This window comes from Oncorhynchus nerka, linkage group LG18 (genome assembly GCF_034236695.1).
Source record: "Oncorhynchus nerka isolate Pitt River linkage group LG18, Oner_Uvic_2.0, whole genome shotgun sequence".
NCBI classification, from domain to species: Eukaryota; Metazoa; Chordata; class Actinopteri; order Salmoniformes; family Salmonidae; genus Oncorhynchus; species Oncorhynchus nerka.
Window position 1 is genome coordinate 42,185,995 of NC_088413.1, and position 27,098 is coordinate 42,213,092.

A 27,098-nucleotide genomic window follows, 5' to 3' on the forward strand; every position below is an offset into this window, starting at 1 on the left:
TGTGAACAGACAACACAGAGTTACACATGGAGTAAACAATTAACAAGTCAATAACACAGTAGAAAAAAAGAGGAGTCTATATACATTGTGTGCAAAATGCATGAGGAGGTAGGCGAATAATTACAATTTTGCAGATTAACACTGGAGTGATAAATGATCAGATGGTCATGTACAGGTAGAGATATTGGTGTGCAAAAGAGCAGAAAAGTAAATAAATAAAAACAGTATGGGGATGAGGTAGGTAAAAATGGGTGGGCTATTTACCGATAGACTATGTACAGCTGCAGCGATCGGTTAGCTGCTCAGATAGCAGATGTTTGAAGTTGGTGAGGGAGATAAAAGTCTCCAACTTCAGCGATTCTTGCAATTCGTTCCAGTCACAGGCAGCAGAGAACTGGAACGAAAGGCAGCCAAATGAGGTGTTAGCTTTAGGGATGATCAGTGAGATACACCTGCTGGAGCGCGTGCTACGGATGGGTGTTGCCATCGTGACCAGTGAACTGAGATAAGGCCGAGCTTTACCTAGCATGGACTTGTAGATGACCTGGAGCCAGTGGGTCTGGCGACGAATATGTAGCGAGGGCCAGCCGACTAGAGCATACAGGTCGCATTGGTGGGTGGTATAAGGTGCTTTAGTGACAAAACGGATGGCACTGTGATAAACTGCATCCAGTTTGCTGAGTAGAGTGTTGGAAGCAATTTTGTAGATGACATCGCCGAAGTCGAGGATCGGTAGGATAGTCAGTTTTACTAGGGTAAGTTTGGTGGCGTGAGTGAAGGAGGCTTTGTTGCGGAATAGAAAGCCGACTCTAGATTTGATTTTCGATTGGAGATGTTTGATATGAGTCTGGAAGGAGAGTTTACAGCTGCACATTGGTCTTCTGATCCTTCTCGCTTCTCCTCCTCAGACGAAGAGGAGGAGGAAAACCCTTACAATATGCCCACATATTTTCCTCCCTCATGACGCCATCTATTTTGTGAAGTGCACCAGTCCCTCCTGCAGCAAAGCACCCCCATAACATGATGCTGGCACCCCTGTACTTCACGGTTGGGATGGTGTTCTTCGGCTTGCAAGCCTCCCCCTTTTTCAAACAAACATAACTATGGTTATTATGGCCAAACAGTTTTATTTTTGTTTCATCAGACGAGGGGACATTCCTCCAATAAGTACGATATTGTCCCCATGTGCAGTTGCACACCGTAGTCTGGCTTTTTTTATGGTGGTTTTGGAGCAGTGGCTTCTTCCTTGCTGAGCAGCCATGTCGATATAGGACTAGTTTTACTGTTGATATAGATAATTTTGTACCTGTTGCCTCCAGCAACTTCACAAGGTCCTTTGCTGTTGTTCTGGGATTGATTTGCACTTTTCGCACCAAAGCACGTTCACCTCTAGGAGACAGAGAGCAGTATGACAGCTGTGCGGTCCCATGCTGTTTATACTTGCGTACTGTTGTTTGTACAGATGAACATGGTACCTTCAGGCATTGACTGATTTATTTTGATTATCCCATGATGTCAAGCAAAGAGGCACTGAGTTTGAAGGTAGGCCTTGAAATACATCCACAGGTACACCTCCAATTGACTCAAATTATGTCAATTAGTCTATCAGAAGCTTCTAAAGCCATGACAGAATTTTCTGGAATTTTCCAAGCTGTTTAAAGGCACAGTCAACTTAGTGTATGTAAACTTCTGACCCACTGGAATTGGGATACAGTGAATTATAAGTGAAATATTCTGTCTTTAAACAATTGTTGGAAAAATGACTTGTGTCATGCACAAAGTAGATGTCCTAACCGACTTGACAAAACTATAGTTTGTTAACAAGAAATTTGTGGAGTGGTTGAAAAACGAGTTAATGACTCCGACTTCAACTGTACATATCCAAACCAGAAGCCATGGATTACAGGCAACATCCGCATCGAGCTAAAGGGTAGAGCTGACGCTTTCAAGGAGCGGGAGTCTAATCCAGACGCTTATAAGAAATCCCGCTATGCCCTCAGACGATCCATCAAACAAGCGTCAATACAGGATTAAGATTGAATTTACAACACTGGCTCTGACGCTCGTCCGATGTGGCATGGCTTCAAAACTATTATGGTCTACAAAGGGAAACACAGACACGAGCTGCCCAGTGACGTGAGCCTACCAGACGAACTAAATGCCTTGTATGCTCGCTTCGAGGCAAGCAACACTGAAGCATGCACGAGAGCACCAGCTGTTCTGGATGACTGTGTAATAACGCTTTCGGTAGCCGATGTGAAGAAAACCTTTAAACAGGTCAACATTCACAAAGCTGCTGGGCCAGACGGATTACCAGAACGTGTACTCAAAGCATGCGTGGACCAACTGTCAAGTGTCTTTACTGACATTTTCAACATGTCCCTGACCGAGTCTGTAATACCTACATGTTTCAAGCAGACCACCATTGTCCCTGTGCCCAAGAACACTAAGATAACCTGCCTAAATGACTTCTGACCCGTAGCACTCACATCTGTAGCCATGAAGTGCTTTGAAAGGCTGGTCATGGCTCACATCAACACCATTATCCCAGAAACCCTAGACCCATTCCAAATTGCATACCGGTCCAACAAATCCACAGATGATGCAACCTCTATTGCACTCAACACTGCCCTTTCCCACCTGGACAAAAGGAACAGGTGTAGATAACAACACATCCGCCAAGCTGATCCTCAACACGGGGGCCCCTCAGGGGTGCATGCTCAGTCTCCTCCTGTACTCCCTGTTGACTCATGACTGCATGGCCAGGCACGACTCCAACACCATCATCAAGTTTGCCAATGACACAACAGTGGTACATATAGGCCTGATCACAGACAACGATGGGACAGCCTATAGGAAGGATGTCAGAGACCTGACCGTGTGGTGCCAAGATAGCAACCTCTCCCTCAACGTGATCAAGACAAAGGAGATGATTGTGGATTACAGGAAAAGGAGGACCGTACACACCCCCATTCCCATCGACGGGGCTGTGGTGGAGCAGGTTGAGAGCTTCAAGTTCCTTGGTGTCCACGTCACCAACAAACTATCATGGTCAAAACACACTAAGAGAGTCGTGAAGAGGGCACGACAAAGCCTATTCCCACTCAGGAGACTGAAAATATTTGGGATGGGTCTTCAAAATGTTCTACAGTTGCACCATTGAGAGCATACAGATGAACGTGGTTGCATCACTGCCTGCTCGGCCTCCGACCACAAGGCACTGCAGAGGGTAGTGTGTACGGCCCAGTACATCATTGAGGCCAACGCTTCCTGCCATCCAGGACCTCTATACCAGGCATTGTCAGAGGAAGGCCCTAAAAATTGCTAAAGACCCCAGCCACCCTAGTCATAGTGTCCCGCCCTGGTCTTAGTATTTTGTGTTTTCTTTATTATTTTGGTCAGGCCAGGGTGTGACATGGGTTTATTTATGTGGTGTGTTTTGTCTTGTTTTTTTTGTAGGTATTGGGATTGTGAATTAGTAGGGTTATCTAGAAAAGTCTATGGTTGCCTGAAGTGGTTCTCAATCAGAGGCAGGTGTTTATCGTTGTCTCTGATTGGGAACCATATTTAGGCAGTCATATTCTTTGAGTGTTTTGTGGGTGATTGTTCCTGTCTCTGTGTTACTGTGTTAGTTTGCACCAGTATAGGCTGTTTCGGTTTTCGTTTGTTGTTTTTGTATTGTTTGTGTTTATTCGTTATTAAACATGTATGAAAATTACCACGCTGCATTTTGGTCCGATCCTTGCAACACCTCTTTGTCAGAGGAGGAGAGGAAAACCGTGACAGAATCACCCACCACAACAGGACCAAGTGGCGTGGTGACAGTCAGCGGCAGGAGGAGCAGCGATCACAGGACTTCTGGACTTGGGGGAGATCCTGGATGATAAAGGACCCTGGGCACAGGCTGGGGAAGATCGCCGCCCCAAAGCAGAGCTGGAGGCAGCGAAAACAGAGAGGCGGCATTACGAGGAGCAGGAGAGGCAGCGATGTCAGGATTTTGGGACATGGGGGCAGAATCTGGACTACACTACTTGGGAAGAGATAGACAGGTGGTCGGTCGACCCAGGGAGAGTGCCGGAGCCCGCCTGGGATTCGATGGAGCAGTGCGAGGAAGGTTACAGGAGAATGAGGTTGGCGAGACGAACACGGTGGCGTGGAAGGAAGCCCAGGAGTCAGCACCAAACAATTATTGGGGGGGGCTCACAGGGAGTATGGTTACGCCAGGTAGGAGACCTGCGCAAACTTCCTGTGCTTACCGGGGGGCTAGAGAGACCGGGCAGGCACCGTGTTATGCTGTGGAGCGCACGGTGTCTCCAGTGCGGGTGCATAGCCCGGTGCGGTACATACCAGCTCCTCGTATCGGCCGGGCTAGAGTGGGCATCGAGCCAGGTAAGGTTGGGCAGGCTCGGTGCTCAAGAGTTCCAGTGCGCCTGCACGGTCCGGTCTATCCAGTACCATCTCCACGCATCAGCCCTCCAGTGCCAGCACCACGGACCAGGCCTTCAGTGCGCTTCGCCTGTCCAGCGCTGCCAGAGCCTTCCTCCTCTCCAGCGCTGCCGGAGTCTCCCGCCTGTTTAGCGCTGCCAGAGCCTTCCTCCTCTCCAGCGCTGCCGGAGTCTCCCGCCTGTTTAGCGCTGCCAGAGCCTTCCTCCTCTACAGCGCTGCTGGAGTCTCCTGCCTGTTCAGCGCTGCCAGAGCTGCCAGTCTGCATGAAGCAGCCAGAGCCGCCAGTCAGCCAGGATCCGCCAGTCAGCCAGGATCTTCCAGTCAGCCAGGATCTGCCGGAACCGCCAGTCAGCCAGGACCTGCCGGAACCGCCAGTCAGCCAGGATCTGCCAGAGCCAACTACCTGCCTGAGCTTCCTCTCAGTACTGAGCTACCCCTCAGTCCCGAGCTGCCCCTCAGTCCCGAGCTGTCCCGAGCTGCCCCTCAGTCCCGAGCTGCCCCTCAGTCCCGAGCTGCCCCTTAGTCCAGTGGGGTGCTTGGTGAGGGTTACTAGGCCAAGGTCGGCGGCGAGGGTCGCCAATCAAAGGATGCGATGCAGGTGGACTAAGACTTTGTTGGAGTGGGGTCCACGTCCCGCGCCGGAGCCGCCACCGTGGACAGATGCCCACCCGGACCCTCCCCTATGGGTTTAGGTGTGCGGCCGGGAGTCCACACCATATTTAGGCAGCCATATTCTTTGAGTGTTTTGTGGGTGATTGTTCCTGTCTCTGTGTTACTTTGCACCAGTATAGGCTGTTTCGGTTTTCCTGTTACGTTTCTTGTTTTTGTATTGTTCGTGTTTATTCGTTATTAAACATGTATGAAAATTACCACGCTGCATTTTGGTCCGATCCTTGCTACACCTCTTCGTCAGAGGAGGAGATAGAAGAAAATCGTGACACATAGACTGTTCTCTCTGCTACCGCACGGCAAGCGGTACCGGTGTGCCAAGTCTAGGTCCAAAAGGCTTCCAAGCCATAAGACTCTTGAACAGCTCATCAAGGGGCTACCTATTTGCATTCCCCCCCACACTTATCTATTTTTTTACTGAACACTTATTTATCTTAACTGCATTGTTGGTTAAGGGCTTGTAAGTAAGACTTTCACTGTAAGGTTGCATTCGACCCATGTGACAAATAGAATTTGATTTATTTCCCTTTATAATTTATTCGCCTTAGTATGACCTTCGTACACGTACACATTTTTTTCCAAACAGTTTTTTTTGTGTCAGCAATTAGACATTGTTCTTAGGGGGGGCTAGTTACCCCCTAGTACCCTAATATTGCCTGGATCCACTTTAGATCTAATATCCCTAGCGAATTGATCTTGATCATCTGTTGTCTGCTTGATATACAGCAGGGTTAAGTTTGATTTAACAGAGAAAGCATCAAGGTAATGAGTCCATGTTTTTTTTTGTGTCGGATTGGACACCGACTTTAATGTGCACAATTTTGTGTAGGATCGAATACTACACAACACCGAACGCTATTCCTTTGAATTATTCTGGATATAATGACAACAAATGACATAGCCTAGTGGGCTATTCACACTATGATCTGGTAATGAAATAACATACATTTTGTTTTCCATGTTACACCTTCAATTTTAAACTTTACAGGTAGGGGACAGATCGAAATATACTGGGGGGAGGGGTGGTGAAAAATATGGAATCCAAAACTGAGGCTTGATTTCAAAATAAAGATGTTTATTGCAACAATCATGGTGCCCAGAGAATATATCATAGTGCAAGAAAGTGCATAAATTAAAGGTAAAAACAAACGTTTCAGCCTCAGGCCATCATCAGTGTAAATTATCACACACACCTGGTTTCTATTGCAATGTTAATTGCAAATGTCACATGATCGGGCAAGAAAATACATCAGAAAATCTATCAATTGTATTTATTTATTTTATTTCACCTTTATTTAGCCAGGTAGGCAAGTTGAGAACAAGTTCTCATTTACATCTGAGACCTGGCCAAGAATAAAGCAAAGCAGTTTGACACATACAACAACACAGAGTTACACATGGAATAAACAAAATGTACAGTCAATAATACAGTTGAAGAAAATCTATATACAGTGTGTGCAAATGGGGTAAGAAAAGGGAGGTTAGGCAATAAATAGGCCATGGTGGTGAAGTAATTACAATATACTGATTAGACACTAGAGTGATTGATGTGCAGAAGATGAATGTGCAAGTAGAGATACAGGGGTGCAAAGAAGCAAGATAAATAAATAAATACAGTATGGGGATGAGGTAGTTGGATGGGCTATTTACAGATGGGCTATGTACAGGTGCAGTGATATGTGAGCTGCTCTGACAGCTGGTGCTTAAAGATAGTGAGGGAGGTAAGAGTCTCCAGCTTCAGTGATTTTTGCAATTCATTCCAGTCCTCAGCAGCAGAGAACTGCAAGGAAAGGCGGCCAAAGGAGGAATTGGCTTTGGGGGTGACTAGAGAGATATACCTGCTGGAGCGCGTGCTACGGGTGGGTGCTGCTATAAGGCGGGGCTTTACCTAGCAAAGACTTGTAGATGACCTGAAGCCAGTGGGTTTGGCGAAGAGTATGAAGCGAGAGCCAGCCAGTTAGTATATGGGGCTTTGGTGACAAAAATGGATGGCACTGTGATAGACTGCATCCAATTTAATTGAGTAGAGTGTTGGGGGCTATTTTGTAAATGACAGTACCTAGTACAATAGAATGCATGATCTACATTATATACAAAATATACAAAAGCGGAAAGCGAAACATCATAAATTACTGCCTATACATATACTGTACCATGTGAACATTTCCTCATAAGAAATAACACAGGATTTAAAGAGTAGGAAGCTAGAGACACCACTAGATGGGGGTATAAAACACAAAGAGGAAATATACCAGTTATGATGGGTGTAGAATTTTTAAATAGAACATCCACCTGCATTCTATCTGGAGAAGACCTCGTTGAAGATGGACACCTCTTCGTGAACGTTTTATCTGCTGTTTAACACAGAAGGATATGGAAGAGACGGGGTGACCGGCCTCTGAGAAATGACGAGCGATAGATTTAGAGTCAATTCTCCTTACAGCATTCTTGTGTTCTATAATACGTGTTCTTGTCGGTCTGGTTCTTACTGGTTTTGCCCACATATTGCTTATTGCATGGACAAGAGATAAGGTATATGGCATTAAAAGAGCTGCGAGTGAGGAACTGTTTGATAATGTATTGTTAGCCAGTGGCTGAGCTGCTGAATACGTTCACTTTAAAACTTTTACGTTCATTTTTTTACAGGAATCCCTACATGCCGCACAACTGCGACAGGGGTAGAAGTCACCTTATCCAGTCTTCCGTCATTTCTTATAGGGGAGACATGAGTGTCAGCCCGAGCAATGAAGTCCCTGATATACCTGCCCTGCAGCGTGAAAGGAGAGGGGGGTCAGATACATTTTTACATTTTCATAGTCTCGTTTTCAAAGTCTGTTTTACCAGTACACATGCGTTTCAGTCTCAGAGATTGTGTGTAGGGTGATCCCTTTTTCAGAAATGTGGGATGAGCACTTGCTGCGTATAGGATACTTTTCTTGTCCGTAGGCTTTGTGTACAAAGTAGTGGACAACGTAGACCCTGAGTGAAGGTGCACCAGTGCAACAAGGAAAGACATATCGCCATTACCAATCTCTGATGTAAACTTGATAGATTGAACCATATCATTAAGGTCGGCGAGAAAATCAAACACATTGAAGGGACCCTTCCAAATGAGAAACACATAATCAACATATATTTTACACATACATATATGATGGGAGAAGGGTTATTGTGCCAAATGAACTGGTCTTCAAAATAACCCACAAATAGACATGAATTGTTAGGGGAGAAAATAGAGCCCATAGTCGCTACCTGTTTTTGTACATAGTAACAGTCTTCAAACAAAAAATAGTTATTGAACAAGGGTATACTCCGACAGCTGCATTTTTAAAAACCTTTATTTAACTAGGAAAGTCAGTTAAGAACACATTCTTATTTTCAATGACAGCCTAGGAACTGCTTTGTTCAGGGGCAGAATGACAGATTTTCACCTTGTCAACTAGGGGATTCGGTCTGCAACCTTTCGCCTACTAGTCCAACGCTCTAACCACTAGGCTACCTGCCGACCTCACTTGAGGCGAGGAAGACGGTTTCCGGTCTACCAGAGTTGCTCCTTTAATCTAACAATATAATGCTATCTTCATACAAAATATTTGGATCGAAAATTAACGAATTACCCCCCTTCTGTACGTCTATATTTGTTATAGCAGACGCAGTAGCCATCTCACAAAAATAAATGCATGCCTCCGGCATATCGCTATCCCTCTGGGGTTAGGCCTAAGCTTCTCTTTCTTTATACTGTAAGCTGTACAGGGTTCTGTAAGATCAAACAGAAGTTAGACATTCAGATATGTCCATATTTAATGTGAACTCAAAAACAGAACTGGGTATTCAACAAGAATGTTATATGATCTCGACAAACAATTTCTGTATGGACCTCGCTTTGTGCATGGGGGGCATTGTCATGGTGAAACAGGAAAGGGCCTTCCCCAAACAAAGTTGGAAGCTCAGAATCGTCTAGAATGTCATTGTATGAGGTAGCGTTAAGATTTCCCTTCACTAGAACTAAGGGGCCCGAACCATGAAAAACAGCCTCAGACCATTATTCCTACTCCACCAAATTTTACAGTTGGCACTATGCATTGGGGTAGTTAGCGTTCTCCTGGCATCCGCCAAACCCAGATTCATCCGTTGGACTGCTAGATGGTGAAGCATGATTCATCACTCCAGAGAACACGTTTACAACTCGTAGTGAGTGTTGCAGCCAAGGACAAATTATTTTTACATGCTACACGCTTCAGCACTCAGCAGTGATGTTCTGTGAGCTTGTGTGGCCTACCACTTTGCGGCGGAGCCTTTGTTGCGCCTAGATGTTTCCACTTCACAATGATAGTACTTACCGTTGACCGGAGCAGCTCTAGCATGGCAGAAATTTGACTAACTGACTTGTTGGAAAGGTGGCATCCTATGACAATGCCATGTTGAAAGTCACTGAGCTCTTCAGTAAGGCCATTCAACTGCCAATGTTTGTCTATGGAGATTGCATGGCTGTGTGCTCGATTTTATACAACTGTCAGCAACTGGTGTAGCTGAAATAGCAGAATCCACTAATTTGAAGGGGTGTCCACATACTTTTGTATGTAGTGTATATTGAAAGGCTTTCCCAAAAACGTTCGCAATTAGTTGTTAAAAAGAAAGTAGCCTATGCTTACCTGGCAGAATGGCTATTTTCATCAATCCAGTGGGCATTTGTTCTGCAAACTCTACCATCACATGTTCACTACAAAAACACCACTTAACAATAGCCTCTTGATAAGTGCACACTTAAATGAAAGGGTACCCCAAAATAAAAATGTATTCTCTTTTCTTTTTATTTACAGACCTCCAAAGTGATTTCCTGATGTTGTTTAAGCATTGTGGTGCACTTAGAACACCCCATTTAGTTGTTTTTCTATTAACAAAAGTGTGATATTGAGAGCGAAACCATTTTTTTGTGTGTGTTTTAATTTTTTTGTACAGTTTTGTTTTGTTGATTTTTTTTGTAGTTTACCCCGTTTTTCATGATATCTAATTGCGATTTTGTCTCATCGCTGCAACTCCCCAACGGGCTCGGGAGAGGCATGCATCCTCCGAAACATGACCCGCCAAACCACGCTTCTTAACACTCGCCCGCTTAACCTGTAAGCCAGCCCCACCAATGTGTCGGGGGAAACATCATCCAACTGACGACCCAAAGCCAGCCTGCAGGCACGATGAGCCAAGTAAAGCCCCGCAGCCAAACCCTCCCCTAACCCAGACGATGCTGGAACCCCCTATGGGACTCCCTCCCGGTCACAGCCGGTTGGGACACCGCCTGGGATCAAACCCGGGTCTGTAGTGACACCTCAAGCACTGCAATGCTGCGCCACTCGTGAGGCCTCATTTTTCAGTTTTAATAAAATGCATAACTTGAAGAACAAACATTGTGGCAATTCATATCTTGCAGTAAAACTGTAAATACGACTTTAATCTCAAGAGAAGACAGGCTAAATGTTAAAAAGGTTGAATGTTCTATTAGAAAATAGTCCTGATCATTTAGGCCTAGGCAATATCCAAAACAACTAACAATACACTGAATATAAATTCAATCATTTCACTGTGTATTTCAGATGGAATTTAGGCATTAGAATGTACCACCAAAAGAGAACCCTGGGGGATGCCTGGCTGGTAACTTGTATTATTTGGCTGGCTGCTCTATGTACTTGTGGAAAACACTGGTCTAAGTGAATGTTATGTTTAAAATGTTTTACTCTTTATGACAATACTACATGCAGATAACAGCCAAAATAAAGGAAACACTTGATTAAATGAGGAATACAAAGTATATTGAAAGCAGGTGCTTCCACACAGGTGTGGTTCCTGAATTTAACATAAATGCCCAGTTGCCCATTATTTTGGCTACCATGGCTAGAAGAGATCTGGGACTTTGAAAGAGGCATCTCAAAAGGAACTTATGCGGTTTAAAGGTTACGTGTTTGTGTCTCAGTCACCAGATCTCAACCCAACTGAACACGTATGGGAGATTCTTGTCCTTCTAAAAACCTGCTCGATGTAAAATATTGTGTGATATAGCTTGGAAAATAAACATGACTGGAAGACAACATGTTTGTTTCCAACATTTCGTAAAGAAGTTCACTTCTCATGTTTTGTTTCTTTGCCACGAAATGAATGAATATCGCGATACTGGTATTGTCCCGGCCCTATTATTAAGACACTTTATGTTGGTGTTGCTTTATGATATACAGGTAACTGCCAAAATAAAGGCCTTTCTTAGGGTATAACTCTCAAACACATTGTTCTGAAACTACTGAACATCAAGCCTGCAAGCCATGTTATGCTGGCTTGCAAAGTGATGTGTAATTCCTATTGGAATCCAGCCAGAGTGGGGATGTCTTGAACTTTTAAATTGTTTTCAGACGAGAATGAAGAAGAATTGATTATTGAGACTACCTAAATAATATCAACTGGAACAGCCATCTCAGTAACAGGTGCAAGTCCAACTAAAATATTGAATTAGTTTAGAAAAATGTATGGCTAATGGTACTGATATTCAGCCAATCAGGTTGCAGCAGTCTGAAAGCAGTATGCAACATCAAGGAGTGATGCCACTCTAGCATGGTGATGGAAAATTATATTTTATTAAGTGGTAAATCGGTGGGGTTTTAGCCTACCAGTATCATCGGACCGGGCCAGTGTCTCCCGACCCCTCCTGTCTCAGCCTCCAGTATTTATGCTGCAATAGTTTGTGTCGGGGGGCTAGGGTCAGTCTGTTATATCTGGAGTATTTCTCCTGTCTTATCCGGTGTCCTGTGTGAATTTAAGTATGCTCTCTCTAATTCTCTTTTTCCCCTCTCTCTCTCGGAGGACCTGAGCCCTAGGACCATGCCTCATGACTGCCTGGCATGATGACTCCTTGCTGGCCCCAGTCCACCTGGCCGTGCTGCTACTCCAGTTTCAACTGTTCTGCCTGCGACTATGGAACCCTGACCTGTTCACCGGACGTGCCATCTTGTCCCAGACCTGCTGTTTTCAACACTCTAGAGACAGCAGGAGCGGTAGAGATACTCTGAATGATTGGCTATGTAAAGCCAATTGACATTTACTTCGGAGGTGCTGACCTATTGCACCCTCGACAACCACTGTGATTATTATTATTTGACCCCGCTTGTCATCTTTGAACATCTTGGCCATGTTCTGTTAAAATCTACACTCGGCCCAGCCAGAAGGACTGGCCACCCCTCATAGCCTGGTTCCTCACTAGGTTTCTTCCTTCCTCTCTAGGGAGTTTTTCCCAGCCAACGTGCTTCTACACCTGCATTGCTTGCTGTTTGGGGTTTTAGGCTGGGTTTCTGTACAGCACTTTGTGACATCAGCTGATGTAAGAAGGGCTTTAGAAATACATTTAATTGAAATTTGATTGAAATTGAGGAAATGGATGCCCTTGCACCCTGAATGTAGGATGTTTTATATACGAGCCGGGCGCTGGGGGGGATACGAGTGTATAGCCAGCCGGCTGTAGAGATTCCAGTTGGACGCAGACAAATGACCTAAAAGGAAAAATACCGCCATCTGCCGGCCACCCATGATACAATGTGCACACGTCAATAAAAAAACTCCACTACCACTGCATACTGTAAAATAAGTTGTTTTCTCCTCATGTACACACTAAGACTTATTCAACAACATTTTTTGAATGATGGATGCATACTCAGCCCTGGGGATGAAGTTACAAGCAGACTTTTTCTGAAAGAGGTAAGACAGAAACAAAAACAGTTTGGAGGGGAACTGGACCAAACATCTACATTTATTTATATATATATAAAAATAAGTACAAATACAGTTGTGTAATGTACAACATTACAACAAATATTACATGATGTATGGTTGACACAGTAGGACACACTAGGACACCAGGTCTTTGTAATGGTATTTGTCTGATATCGTCAATACCTTGTCCCAGGCCTTGATGCTTCCCAGAAAAGTTAGCACGTCGCTCACCACGGGCCTACAGGAAATAGAAACCACCTTACATACATTCCCAAAACACTACCCTGACCATATCACATGATTCTTCCTATATCATAAAAGTATATGTTTGAGGTAGGTAGGCAATGTTACCGTGTGTTGGGGTGGTCAGGCTGTTGTTTGTATACTGAATGGGCTGTCTGGAGGAGATGGTCACTGAAGGACTTCAGGTGAGAGGGACAGGAGCTCACGTCTTTAAACCAGGACTGAGGAAAACACGCCGCGACCTGCTCAGCGAAAGAGATGGAGAGAGACGAGAGAGAGCAATAAATCTCAGTTCAATTTGAGAAAAACCTGAAAATGACACCACTAAACTTGAGCCATCTCGAAAACGGCCATGCAATTACTCCCCTAGGGAACACCCTGAAACCTCCGTAGACAACACATCAACATTAGACACACGCAATTCACCTACACACCTTTTTGCATTTATGGACAGAGTCCTAGATGGGGTCTCGTTGAATAGTGTCATCATTCAGGTAGCAGTTCAGGAGTTTGTCCAACATCAAGCTCCTTTAGAGCGTGTTCAGGTATCAAACCACCCCACCAGCCCACGTTACCTAAGAGCTGACACGCAAGATGGAAACACCACTAAAGCAATGGATGTCACAGAAATGGCAAGAGAGACCACGCAGTAAAGGCAGGGGAATTAGCTGCACAAGGCAACACGCAAGGAGCTGTGACGAAAGCCCTCAATCTCTCGACTGGACTTTACTGGTAGATGTTGTTACGGGCTAACTAGCCACATGGTCAGTCACCACAGTGCACTATAAACCCTCTCTTAGAAAACGCATTGTGGAAAAAAGATCTTTAAACTGAGTGTTGTTTTATGTACTTTCACGGCTGTCCAGAACTGCTGGTCTCTGAACCGCCTCTGTGGAGAAGATTTGTCATCTAAAAACCCGCCAGAACACCAGGGCGGCTGTAAGCTACGGCATGACAAGCTTGGTATGACACATGAATTCCAGGAACTACTTAAATAAATCACAGATCCTCTAAGTGTTGAGATAACTGGTGGAGTCACTCACTTCTTAGGGTCATGAGGAATGAAGATTTCATCACGGACGGACGGACAGACGGTGAAGTGACGGAGTGAGAGAGAGAAAGTAAGTGTGTTTGTGTGCGACTTAGAAAGTAGAGGGGTGAATATCTTACCTGTTCCCCAGGGTGTCGCTTGACTCGCTTCCCAATCTGTTGCTCCTCCCACAGGTTATTCTCCTCTCTCTCCTGGTCATCAGAGCCACTGTCATCACCATCACTCCCTCCACTATTAACAAGCACGGAGTGAGCGACAGAGCCATATACAGAAATACAGAGAGAAAGACATTCACTTCCTCCTGTACCACCACAACAAGGACTAAAAACAAAGTGCATAACGACAACTGGTTTCAGCACCCAGTCAAAGGAGGTGTGATAAACACTGAGTATACAAAACATTATGAACACCTACTCTTTCCATGACAGACTGACCAGGTGAAAGCTAGGATCCCTTATGGATTCCATTTGTTAAACCCACTTCAAAATCAGTGCAGATGAAGGGGAGGAGACAGGTTAAAGAAGGATTTTAAGCTTTGACACAATTGAGACATGGATTGTGTATGTGTGCCATTCAGATGGTGAATGGGCAAGAAATAATATTTAACTGCCTTTGAACAGGGTTTGGGTAGTAGGTGCCAGGCACACCGGTTTGCATCAAGAACTGCAATGCTGCTGGGTCTTTCACACTCAACAGTTTCCAGTGTGTATCAAGAATGGTCCACCACCCAAAGGACATCCAGCCAACTTGACACAACTGTGGGAAGCATTGGAGTCAACATGGGCCAGCATCCCTGTGGAATGCTTGACATCTTGTAGAGTCCATGCCCTGATGAATATTAGGAAGGTGTTCCTAATTAGAGGTTACACCAGCCTCATCTTGGGAGTTGATAGGCTTGAAGTCATAAACAGAGCAATGCTTGACGCACAACGAAGAGCTGCTGGCAAAACGCACGAAAGTGCTGTTTGAATGAATGTTTACACGCCTGCTTCTGCCTACCACCGCTCAGATACTTGTATGCTCAGTCAGATTATATGCAACGCAGTACACGCTAGATAATATCTAGTAATATCATCAACCATGTGTAGTTAAACTAGTGATTATGATTGATTGTTTTTTATAAGATACGTTTAATGCTAGCTAGCAACTTACCTTGGCATTTGCGTAACAGGCAGTCTCCTTGTGGAGTGCAACGAGAGAGAGGCAGGTCATTATTGTGTTGGACTAGTTAACTGTAAGGTTGCAAGATTGGATCCCCCGAGCTGACAATGTGAAAATCTGTCGTTCTGCCCCTGAACAAGGCAGTTAACCCACCGTTCCTAGGCCGTCATTGAAAATAAGAATGTGTTCTTAATTGACTTGCCTAGTTAAATAAAAGGTATAAAAAAAAGTATTATTATTATTATATATATTTTTTTTAAATCGGCGGCCAAAAATACCGATTTCCAATTGTTATGAAAACTTGAAATCGGCCCTAATTAATCGGCCATTCTGATTAATCGGTCGACCTCTATTCCTAATGTTTGATATTCTCACTATTAGTTCAGCTACAACTCTCACGCCACTTTCTATAACCGACGCATATAACATCCTGGGGTTTGATTATAGATTGTCTGTTTATTATCCATGCATTAGCCTAATGTTTAGTGCAACATTTTTAAAAAGCTTAAACGGTCATCCAAGACAACAAATCAATAGAGCATTCTCTCCTCCTGTTACCCATCTTCTTTGCTATCCTCTCCCTGATGGTTTTGGACCGTGGGGCAAACTTGATCCTTCGCTCATGGTCATCTGGCTTATCATCATCATCATCATCACTGTGTTCCTCCAGGTCCTAGTGGTCTGGGGTCCGGGGGGGGGGCTCTCCCAGTCTCTGCCCAGGGAGATGTCAGAAGGCCAGAGCCCAGAAGGACTACGCTGCCTCCTGGCTGCCTGGATCCTCCTCGCGTCCGGGATCACCACTACACACAACAACACAAGGCATATCATTCAGAACACTGATTATCTGTGTTGACCAGGGGTGGACCTGGACCTGAGATTACAAGAAATCCTGCTATGCCCTCCGACGAACAATCAAACAGGCAAAGCGTCAATACAGGGCTAAGATTGAATCATACTACACCGACGCTCGTCTTATGTGGCAGGGCTTGCAAACATTTACAGACTACAAAGGGAAGCACAGCCGAGAGCTGCCCAGTGACACGAGCCTACCAGACGAGCTAAATCACTTCTATGCTCGCGTCGAGGCAAGCAACACTGAGGCATGCACGAGAGCATCAGCTGTTTCGGACGACTGTGTGATCACGTTCTCCGTAGCCGACGTGAGTAAGACCGTTAAACAGGTCACCATACACAAGGCTGCGGGGCCAGACAGATTACCAGGACGTGTGCTCCGGACATGTGCTGACCAACTGGCTGGTGTCTTCACTGACATTTTCAAAATGTCCCTGATTGAGTCTGTAATACCAACATGTTTCAAGCAGACCACCATAGTCCCTGTGCCCAAGAACACAAAGGAAACCTGCCTAAATGAATACAGATCTGTAGCACTCACGTCCGTAGCCATGAAGAGCTATGAAAAATTGGTAATGGCTCACATCAACACCATTATCCCAGATACCCTAGACCCACTCCAATTTGCATACTGCCCAAACAGATCCACAGATGATGCAATCTCTATTGCACTCCACACTGCCATTTCCCACCTGGACAAAAGGAACACTTATGTGAGAATGCTATTCATTGACTACAGCTCAGCGTTCAACACCATAGTACCCTCAAAGCTAATCACTAAGCTCAGGATCCTGGGACTAAACACATCCCTCTGCAACTGGATCCTGCACTTCCTGACGGGCCGCCCCCAGGGGGTGAGGGTAGGTAGCAACACAGCTGCCACGCTGATCCTCAACACTGGAGCTCCCCAGGGGTGTGTGCTCAGTCCCCTCCTGTACTCCCTGTTCACCCATGACTGTATGGCCAGGCACGACGCCAACACCATCATTTACCAGCAGCATACCACCCTGCATACTACTGCTGGCTTGCTTCTGAAGCTAAGCAGGGTTGGTCCTGGTCAGTTCCTGGATGGAAGACCAGATGCTGCTGGAAGTGGTGTTGGAGGGCCAGTAGGAGGCACTCTTTCCTCTGATCAAAAAAAATATCCCAATGCCCCATGGCAGTGATTGGGGACACTGCCCTGTGTAGGGTCCCGTCTTTCGAATGGGACGTTAAACGGGTGTCCTGACTCTCTGAGGTCATTAAAGATCCTATGGCACTTATCGTAAGAGTAGGGGTGTTAACCCCGGTGTCCTGTCTAAATTCCCAATCTGGCCCTCAAACCATCACGGTCACCTAATAATCCCCAGTTTACAATTGGATCATTCATCCCTCTCCTCTCCCCTGTAACCATTCCCCAGGTCGTTGCTGCAAATGAGAATGTGTTCTCATTTGGTAAAATAACGGATAAATTGCAGATGACACAACAGTGGTAGGCCTGATCAGCGACAACAACGAGACAGCCTATAGGGAGGAGGTCAGAGACCTGGCCGTGTGGTGCCAGGACAACAACCTCTCCCTCGATTGTGGACTACAGGAAAAGTAGGACCGAGCACGCCCCCATTCTCATTGACGGGGCTGTAGTGGAGCAGGTTGAGAGCTTCAAGTTCATTGGTCTCCACATCAACAACAAACTAGAATGGTCCAAACACACCAAGACAGTGGTGAAGAGGGCACGACAAAGCCTATTCCCCCTCAGGAAACAAAAGATTTGGCATGGGTCCTGAGATCCTCAAAAGGTTCTACAGCTGCAACATCAAGAGCATCCTGTGACTGGTTGCATCACTGCCTGGTATCGGAGTGCCAAGTCTAGGACAAAAAGGCTTCTCAACAGTTTTTACCCCCAAGCGATAAGACTCCTGAACAGGTAATCAAATGGCTAACCAGACTTTTTGCATTGCGTGCCCCCCCCCCCCCCCCAACCCCTCTTTTACACTGCAGCTACTCTCTGTATATCATATATGCATAGTCACTTTAACTATACATTCATGTACATACTACCTCAAATGGGCCAACCAACCAGTGCTCCTGCACATTGGCTAACCGGGCTATCTGCATTGAGTCCCACCCACCACCCCCTCTTTTACGCTACTGCTACTCTCTGTATATCATATATGCATAGTCACTTTAACCATATCTACATGTACATACTACCTCAATCAGCCTAACTAACGTGTCTGTATGTAGCCTCGCTACTTTTATAGCCTCGCTACTGTATATAGCCTGTCTTTTTACTGTTGTTTTATTTCTTTACCTACCCAATGTTCACCTAATACCTTTTTTGCACTATTGGTTAGACCCTGTAAGTAAGCATTTCACTGTAAGGTCTACACCTGTTGTATTCGGCGCACGTGACAAATAGGATGGACAAATGAAAGTTTATCTTGCAAAGACAGGTGTGGAGGCAAAAAAACTAGTGAAGACAAACTCACTCTTGATAATACTGTGCATGGAATTATTCTTACTCTTTGATTTTGTTTACTTAATTAATTGCGGCCTTTCCTTTGGAGAGCGAGCCTAGCTATCTGCGTGAATGACCTGGTTTATGTTTCTGAGTGGAGGACTTCGAAGATCTGGATGACATGGAGGAGGCAGGAGTGGATGTGGTTGACTTGGCGTCTCAGTCGCTCTCCGGGGACAGCTCTTCCCCGGACACATCACTACCGGACTGCTGTTTCGGGGACGCAACCACAGTCACATCTCTCCTGGCTGGGGTCAACACCGAGACATGGTTAGAGAGATCAATCATGTATCCTAAACAGGGTTGTGTTTTTACAACAATATAGATAGGTGAGCATAAAGAAATTGTGTTTTTATGTCTGTGACTATAGTGCCTCTTGTCTAGATTATTTGTGGTTGTAGTAATAGACAATAAATGCCAATGTCGTGCTTGCCATTAGGACGGGAAGTCTTTGCAAGGGAAGCCTCCTTCCTCCTGGCTTGGAAGACCACAGCTTTATCTGACGATTTCTTCAGTTTGAACTCGCATCCTTCAAATGGGAAGAAAAGAAGAGTTGGGTCGTTCCATGAAAAGAGTGCCTTTAATTTAATGTAGAAATTGTGCACCAAGATTGCATTTTTAAAAGCCTGTTATATATTAAATGAAGTTCCCCTTAATATAGAATTCAATAAAACAGATTTTTTATATAAATAGACTTGCAAAAGGACCAAAATCCAGCATTTTTACATGTCCCTCCATGCACCCTCTAACTTCTAGGAAGTTGGATGGGACTTGATTTGAACCCATTTAACCCCAACATTTCTCCAAGTTTTCATAATCATTGTAAAGCCCTAATTATTGAGTTTATTTGACAAAGACATTTCTGAAGATTAAATAAATAATAATGTGACTAGGGATTTATTTAAGTCTGTCCCTCATTTTAAGGTCAACCCCATTACGTGAACTGAACTTAAATCAAAGTTTATTTGTCACGTGCGCCAAGTACAACAGGTGTAGGTGGACCTTACAGTGAAATGCTTACTTACAGGCTCTAAATAATAGTGCAAGAAAAGGTGAGTGTGTATATGTAAGTAAAGAAATAAAACAACAGTAAAAAGACATTTGAAAAAAAGAGTAGCAAGGCTATATACATACACCGGTTAGTCAGGATTATTGAGGTAGTATGCACATGTAGGTATTGTTAAAGTGACTATGCATACATGATGAACAGAGAGTAGCAGTAGCGTAAAAAGAGGCGTTGGCGGGTGGTGGGACACAATGCAGATAGCCCGGTTAGCCAATGTGCGGGAGCACTGGTTGGTCGGGCCAATTGAGGTAGTATGTACATGAATGTATAGTTAAAGTGACTATGCATACATGATGAACAGAGAGTAGCAGCAGCGTAAAAGAGGGGTTGGAGGGGGAACACAATGCAAATAGTCCGGGTAACCAAATCAAATCAAATGTATTTATATAGCCCTTCTTACATCAGATGATATCTCAAAGTGCTGTACAGAAACCCAGCCTAAAACCCCAAACAGCAAGCAATGCAGGTGTAGAAGCACGGTGGCTAGGAAAAACTACCTAGAAAGGCCAGAACCTAGGAAGAAACCTAGAGAGGAACCAGGCTATGAGGGGTGGCCAGTCCTCTTCTGGCTGTGCCGGGTGGAGATTATAACAGAACATGGCCAAGATGTTCAAATGTTCATAAATGACCAGCATGGTCAAATAATAATAATCACAGTAGTTGTCGAGGGTGGAGCAAGTCAGCACCTCAGGAGTAAATGTCATTTGGCTTTTCATAGCCGATCATTAGGAGTATCTCTACCGCTCCTGCTGTATCTAGAGAGTTGAAAACAGCAGGTCTGGGACAGGTAGCATGTCCGGTGAACAGGTCAGGGTTCCATATCCGCAGGCAGAACAGTTGAAACTGGAGCAGCAGCCCGGCCAGGTGGACTTATGGTTTGGGGGTAAAAACTGTTGAGAAGCCTTTTTGTCCTAGACTTGGCACTCCGGTACCGTTTGCCATGCGGTAGTAGAGAGAACAGTCTATGACTGGGGTGGCTGGGGCCTTTGACAATTTTTAGGGCCTTCCTCTGACACCGCCTGGTGTAGAGGCCCTGGATGGCAGGCAGCTTAGCCCCAGTAATGTACTGGGCAGTACGCACTACCCTCTGAAGTGCCTTGCGGTCAGAGGCCGAGCAATTGCCGTACCAGGCAGTGATGCAACCGGTCAGGATGCTCTTGATGTTACAGCTGTAGAACCTTTTGAGGATCTCAGGACCTATGCCAAATCTTTTTAGTTTCCTGAGGGGGAATAGGCTTTGTCGTGCCCTCTTCACGACTGTCTTGGTGTGTTTGGACCATTCTTGTTTGTTGTTGATGTGGACTCCAAGGAACTTGAAGCTCTCAACCTGCTCCACTACAGCTCCGTCAATGAGAATGGGGGTGTGCTTGGTGCTCCTTTTCCTGTAGTCCACAATCATCTCCTTAGTCTTGGTTACGTTGAGGGATTGGTTGTTATTCTGGCACCACCCGGCCAGGTCTCTGACCTCCCTATAGGTTGTCTCGTCGTTGTCGGTGATCAGGCCTACCACTGTTGTGTCGTCTGCAAACTTAGTGATGGTGTTGGAGTCGTGCCTGGCCATGCAGCCGTGGGTGAACAGGGAGTGCAGGAGAGGACTGAGCACGTACCCCTGGGGAGCTCCAGTGTTGAGGATCAGCGTGGTAGATGTGTTGCTACCTACCCTCACTACCTGGGAGCGGCCCATCAGGAAGTCCAGGATCCAGTTGCAGAGGGAGGTGTTTAGTCCCAGGTTCCTTAGCTTAGTGATGAGCTTTGAGGGTACTATGGTGTTGAACGCTGAATAGCATTCTCACATAGGTGTTCCTTTTGTCCAGGTGGGAAAGGGAAGAGTGGAGTGCAATAGAGATGGCATCATCTGTGGATATTTTGGGGTGGTATGCAAATTGGAGTGGGTCTAGGATTTCTGGGATAATGGTGTTGATGTGAGCCATTACTAGCCTTTCAAAGCACTTCATGGCTTCGGTACGTGAGTGATATGGGTCTGTAGTCATTTAGGCAGGTTGCCTTTGTGTTCTTGGGCACAGGACTATGGTGGTCTGCTTGAAACATGTTGATATTACAGACTCAATCAGGGACATTTTGAAAATGTCAGTGAAGACACCTGCCAGTTGGTCAGCACATGCCCGGAGCACACGTCCTGGTAATCAGTCTGGCCCCGCAGCCTTGTGTATGTTCACCTGTTTAACGGTCTTACTCACGTCGGCTATGGAGAGCGTGATCACACAGTCGTCCGGAACAACTGATGCTCTCATGCATGTTTCAGTGTTACTAGTCTCGAAGCGAGCATAGAAGTGATTTAGCTCATCTGGTAGGCTCGTGTCACTGGGCAGCTCTCGGCTGTGCTTCCCTTTGTAAGTCTAATAGTTTGCAAGCCCTGCCACATACGACGAGCGTCGGAGCCGGTGTAGTACGATTCAATCTTAGTCCTGTATTGACGCGTTGCCCGTTTGATGGTTCGTCGGAGGACATAGCGGAAATACTTATAAGCTTCCCGGGTTAGAGTCCCGCTCCATGAAAGCGGCAGCTCTATCCTTTAGCTCTGTGTGAATGTTGCCTGTAATCCATGGTTTCTGGTATTTACTTACAGTCACTTTGGGACTACGTCCTCGATGTACTTATTGATAAAGCCAGTGACTGATGTGTACTCCTCAATGCCATCGGAAGAATCCCGGAACATATTCCAGTCTGTGCTAGCAAAACAGTCCTGTAGTTTAGCATCTGCTTCATCTGCCCACTTTTTATAGACCGAGTCACTGGTGCTTCCTGCTTTAATTTTAGCTTGTAAGCAGGAATCAAATCAGGAGGATAGAGTTATGGTCAGATTTGCCAAATGGAGGGCGAGGGAGAGCTTTGTACGTGTCTCTGTGTGTGGAGTAAAGGTGGTCTAGATGTTTTTCCCCCTCTGGTAGCACATTTAACATGCTGATAGAAATGAGGTAAAACTGATTTAAGTTTCCCTGCATTAAAGTCCCCGGCCACTAGGAGCACTGCCTCTGGATGAACATTTTCCTGTTTGCTTATGGTGGAATATAGCTCATTGAGTGCGGTTTTAGTGCTAGCATCGGTCTGTGGTGGTATGTAGACATTTACGAAAAATACAGATGAAAACTCTGTAGGTGGGTAGTGTGGTCTACAGCTTATCATGAGATACTCTACCTCAGGCGGGCAAAACCTGGAGACTTCCTTAGATATCGTGCACCAGCTATTGTTTACAAATATGCATCGGCTCCCGCCACATGTCTTACCAGAAGCTGCTGTTCTGTCCTGCCTATAGAGTGTATAACCCGCCAGTTTATGTTCTTAATGTCGTCGTTCAGCCACGACTCTGTGAAACATAAGATATTACAGTTATTAATGTCCTGTTTGTAGGATATACGTGCTTTCAGTTGGTCCCATTTATTTTCCAGTGATTGAACGTTAGCTAGCAGGATGGAAGGCAAGGGCAGATTAGCCACTCGTCGCCTGATCATCACAAGGCACCCTGATCTCTTTCCGCAAAACTTCTGCTTCCTTTTCTAGCAAATCATGGGGATTTGGGCCTGGTCGGTGTCTGTTGTAGTATACCTCTCCCATCCGACTCATTGATGAAAAACTCTTCGTCCAATTTGAGGTGAGTAATCCCAGTTCTGATATCTAGAAGCTATTTTCAATCAGAAGAGACGGTAGCAGCAACATTATGTACAAAACAAGTTACAAACAACGCGAAAAAAAAGAAAAATAGCATGGTTGGTTAAGAGCCGATAAGACGGCAGCCCCCCTCCCGGGGACATTTTTCTTCACCAGTTATAACACTGATTAATGAGTATGGAGATGTGAATCAGGAGTCATTACTGACCCAATTAGAGCAATGTTAATCTCTGAGCCATTCTGCAATTATGCAAGCATGACATGCAAAGTTATAAAATAGAAAATTAGGTAGTGCCAGGCCTCCTAAATTATATGGTAGCTTCAGTTTACTAATTGTCAACCTTGTTCAATTTTCTGTACCATATAAAGAAAAGGTATTTATTGAGTTAATTAAAAGTATTTTTCGTTTATATATATATAATATATATATATTATATAAATGGGAACGCCTGGGATGGATACAGTCTGGGGAAAATATTCATTTGAAATCAAATTCATTCTACCCAACCATTATAATGGCATGTCCCTCTACCTACCTAGGTCTTCCTTAACTGCCCGAAGTACAGGTGCAAAGTTGCCATTAGACAGGTTGTGAAGTTTATTTGAAATGTTTAACCCAGGATAAACAAAATCATTTTTTGTCCAATTGAACAGGAAGTCATTCAAATTGTTGTTGTCACTCAAGCTCCGTAGAGGCATAGCTTCTGATTTATTCAAATGTCCTATGTGGCCAGAGAAATAGCCAAATCTCTTAATTAAGTCAGTAAGAATGGGAATAGAGGTTTCTGGATTAGAAATCAATAGCATAATAGTATCCGCATATAGAGATATAATGTGGGTTTGTTTTCCAATCTTGACACATGTAAGACCTTCCTGGCTATGTAGTGCATTTGGAAAGTATTCAGACCCCTTACAATTTCACAAATGTTGTTACATTACAGCCTTATTCTAAAATGGATGAAATAATTGTTTCCCCTCATCAATCTACACACAATACCCCATAATGACAAAGCAAAAGCAGGTTTAACATTTTTTGCACATTTATAAAAGATTTTAAAAAACAGAAACACCTTATTTACGCAAGAATTTAGACTCTTTGCTATGAGACTCGAAATTGAGCTCAGGTGCATCCTGTTTCCATTGATCATCCTTGAGATGTTTCTACAACTTGATTGGAGTCCACCTGTGATAAATTCAATTGATTGGAAATGATTTTTCAAAAAAAGGTACACATCGGTCTATATAAGGTCCCACAGTGGACAGTGCGTGTCACATCAAAAACCAACCCATGAGGTCGAAGGAATTGTCCGTAGACCTCCAAGACAGGATTGTGTCAAGGCACAGATCTGGGGAAGGGTACCAAAACATTTCTGCAGCATATAAGGTTCCCAAGAACACAGTGGCCACTCTTAAATGGAAGAAGTTTGGAACCACCAAGGCCCTTTTCATAGCTGGCCGCCCGGCCAAACTGAGCAATCAGGGGAGAAGGGAGGTGACCAAGAACCCGATGGGAACTGACAGAGCTCCCTCTGTGGAGATTGAAGGACAACCATCTCTGCAGCACTCCACCAATCAGGCCTTTATGGTAGAGTTGCCAGACAGAAACCCCTCCTCAGTAAAAGGCACATGACAGCCCGCTTGAAACCAAGATTGAACTCTTTGGCCTGAATGCCAAGCATCACATCTGGAGGAAACGTGGCACCATCCCTACGGTAAAGCATGGTGGTGGCAGCATCATACAGTGGGGCTGTTTTTCAGCAACAGGGACTGGGAGACTAGTCAGGTTCAAGGGAAAGATAAACAGAGCAAAGTACAGAGAGGCCCGCGAGTGAACCTGATCCAACATCTCTGGAGACACTTGAAAATAGCTGTGCATCGACGCTTCCCATCCAACCTGATGAAGTTTGAGGAAATCTGCAGAGAACAATGAGAGAAACTACCCAAATACAGGTGTACTGAGCGTGTAGCGTCATACTCAAGAAGACTCAAGGCTGTAATTGCTGCCAAAGGTGCTTCAACAAAGTACTGAGTAAAGGGTCTGAATATGTATGTAAGTGTGATATTTAAAAACACATAAAAATGACTTCCAAAAATATCTAAACCTTTTTTTGCTTTGTCTTTATGGGGTATTGTCTGTAGATTGAGAGGGGAGGGACAATTTAATCAATTTTAATAAGGCTGTAACGTAACAAAACGTGGAAAAAGTCAAGGGGTCTGAATACTTTCCGGGTGCACTATGTGGCTAAGGAGAGGAGTGAATCTCAAAATGTATTCTTGATTCCTCATATCCTCCCTAGTCTTCTCAAAAATAACTTTAGGATTAGTTCTGAGGTCCCTCTTATCTTCTCTTCCAATGTGTTTTGAGGAGGCAAGGAAATACAATTGATTCACCACTCCTTGTTAATGTCCTTTCTTCTACCTGCACTATGGAACTGGGCAGGTGAAAGCAACATCCTGGAAGATGTTTTACATATTGCTGCGATCTGTCCTGTGTTTTCAGATAAATACAAAGTAAGGCACAAGGAGGGAAGCCACATAACAGTACAGTGGGCTTCTTAAGTTAGTGACGTTAGACATGTCTTGGGCCCGTACTTAACCTTTTTAGTCTTTGGGTGACAGTCTATGGTGCTTACATAAAAAAAAGTAAAACCCTACCTTTGTCGTCAGAGAAGCTGAGCATGTTAATTTTATTTCGTACATCCTTGTTCTCTTTGTGAGGCGATCTAGTAACCGCGATCGATCAATTCTGTGATCTTCCACTACGTCTTCAGCACCACTCGAGTCTGACTTTGAAGGGCTTTATGCGGTAAGTTGTGTTTTACATACATCATCACCCTCTCCGCTCTTCTGTTCAGCTTCATCGCTCGATTCTCCTTTCTTTTGCCTAAATGTCTTCGTGGTTTTTTGTTGAACATATTTTCTGTATCGGGGTATCGCCATGTAAATAAATCACAATACGGTAAGTCGTAAATACATTTCAGATGTACATATTTCGCAATCTTCTCGCAATGCATTCGGGGTCTTGTAGTTTGTCAGTGTCGAGGACTCGGTTGTGCTTGGGGTGCATTCACAATCCCAATTTTACCAATATTTGACATGATAGCTTAATGAAAAAACACAATGGGAGTCTGGAAAAACACTGATATTAAATATGTTTTCTTAAAATTGTTTCCTATTCCTTCTTTTTAGCTGATCTAACAAGAGGAATAGAGTACCACAGTATGAGTCATACTACCCATATGCCTAGTGATCCAACAGGGAAATGGTTCCAATAGTTTTCCCACCATTCATTTTTCCCATAGGGGATTTTAGAAACACTTAACATAAGGGCTGTGTTTCATGTAGGCTTACCCTGGCGTGACGTTTTGATAACTGTGTAAATCTCGCTTGGTCAAGGTGACTTTTATCAATATATTCCCCCGTATTTACCCCCCAGAAATGAAATTCTAATTAGATTAAAGAACTGCACATGCCATGATGATCTGAAAGAGACTGCTGAATCGAAGCAAAGGTAAGAACCTCTGGATTAACTATCTAATGTTACATTTAATTAAATGTACAATTCTGTGAACTATCATGGGGAAGTTTTAAATTGACACTACCCGTTAGCAAAGGTGTCAGTTAGAGATGACATGGAGGAGCTTACAGGGATTTGCAGTTTTGCAATGTCTACGTTGATGCTTATTAGCATTTTCGAATAGGAGTAACATTAGATAGTTAATCCAGCGATTATTACC

The 27,098-nt window shown here is 44.5% G+C and overlaps 1 pseudogene; it reads right to left on the minus strand.

Annotated features, from left to right (window-relative positions):
- Window positions 1-12,867: 12,867 nt before the first annotated feature.
- Window positions 12,868-26,365, minus strand: LOC115145891 (intron Large complex component GCFC2-like; annotated as a pseudogene).
- Between the last annotated feature and the right edge of the window lie 733 nt (window positions 26,366-27,098).